Raw genomic sequence first — 1,435 nt, forward strand, 5'->3', positions numbered from 1 at the left:
CATAGATACCTAAGGAAGTCATATCTTGCCACTAAGAAGTCTTTCAACTTGCTTACAGCCTCATAAATGAGCTCATAAACTTCTCCGTGGCAGCCATTTTGAAACACATGGTCACTCCTCCCACGCTTATAATTAATTTTTATTAGCGTTAATGTGTGAAATAGTATATTTCTGTATACTAAAGAAGTATACTGATGTATACAATACGCCGTGATGTATCAGGCTACTATAGGTGCGTTGGATACTCTCCCTAATATTATGTACTCTTGTTATTATTAAGTTTCACAGGGGGTAAAAACCAGCCTGTACTCTAGCTGCCACAATTTAAGAACTGCTGACATCCTGACATGAACAAGCACAAAAAAATAAAATCGTAAATACATTAGGCTAGGCTAGTCTGCTAGTTTCATTTACTAGCATTACAAGCTGCCTGCCTGACTCTAGCTCGCATGGCTGAGTATGAAATCAATCGATTAAGTTATGATGTTTGTAATTAGTCCATTATATTGTATAATAATTAATTAACTTCATTATTATATAGTTCTAATTTATTTAGCAAATTTTAAACTAAATTTTCTCAATATAAAAAACTAACAGTATTATTGCACAGTATAGATCTATATGCATTCTCCACATTACTTTATGCATAAAGGAATATCACAAAATTCCATTGCACAAAAAGTCACAAGCGCTTGAGTGAGTATTCTCGATAACATACTGCACACACCCAAAACTACAAATACAACCAACCACACACAGGGCAGTAATTATATCAATGAGTGACAATGACACATAACGTCTGTTCCCTTGCATTCCAAAGTGTGGAAATGAAGTTCCATGAACACCATTGAGATGCCAAGAATAGATGTTTACACTTGTAGATATGTTAGAGAAATGATTTAAAAGCATACAAATGAGTGAGTCAATTAGTGGAATTAGCTATTACTAGCAGGTGGTGCTAAGGATGTGATCTAATGATGCATTCCTAGTGTATGAGCATAATGACATTGTGAGTGTTGTATGTGAGACAACAAGTATCACCAGCACACACACACACACACTCAAGCTCTCCATTATGAAGCTATATTTACTTATACAATGTACCAAATACACTAGCAAATGACAAAATTGTTAAATGAAACTTTATTACTATACATGTGTACAGGGACTTGAGCTAAATTTAGCAAAAAAATGACTAAAAGATAATTTTTTATTTTTATAATTTTTTTCTGATACATATACATGTCCTTATGTAGCATAGAAAGTGTGAGCTGATTCCAATCAAGTTTGGATTTTTTATAAGTTACTCAAAAGTCTCTGTACTATAGTACAGGCCAAATTTCGTCAAAAATAAAAAGTAGAAAATTTTCGATTTTTATCACATCCCCCAGCACATACACATGTACTTATGTTGCATAGAAAGTTTGGGGTGATT

Source organism: Amphimedon queenslandica, unplaced genomic scaffold, assembly GCF_000090795.2.
Source record: "Amphimedon queenslandica unplaced genomic scaffold, v1.1 AMPQUscaffold_13484, whole genome shotgun sequence".
NCBI lineage: Eukaryota > Metazoa > Porifera > Demospongiae > Haplosclerida > Niphatidae > Amphimedon > Amphimedon queenslandica.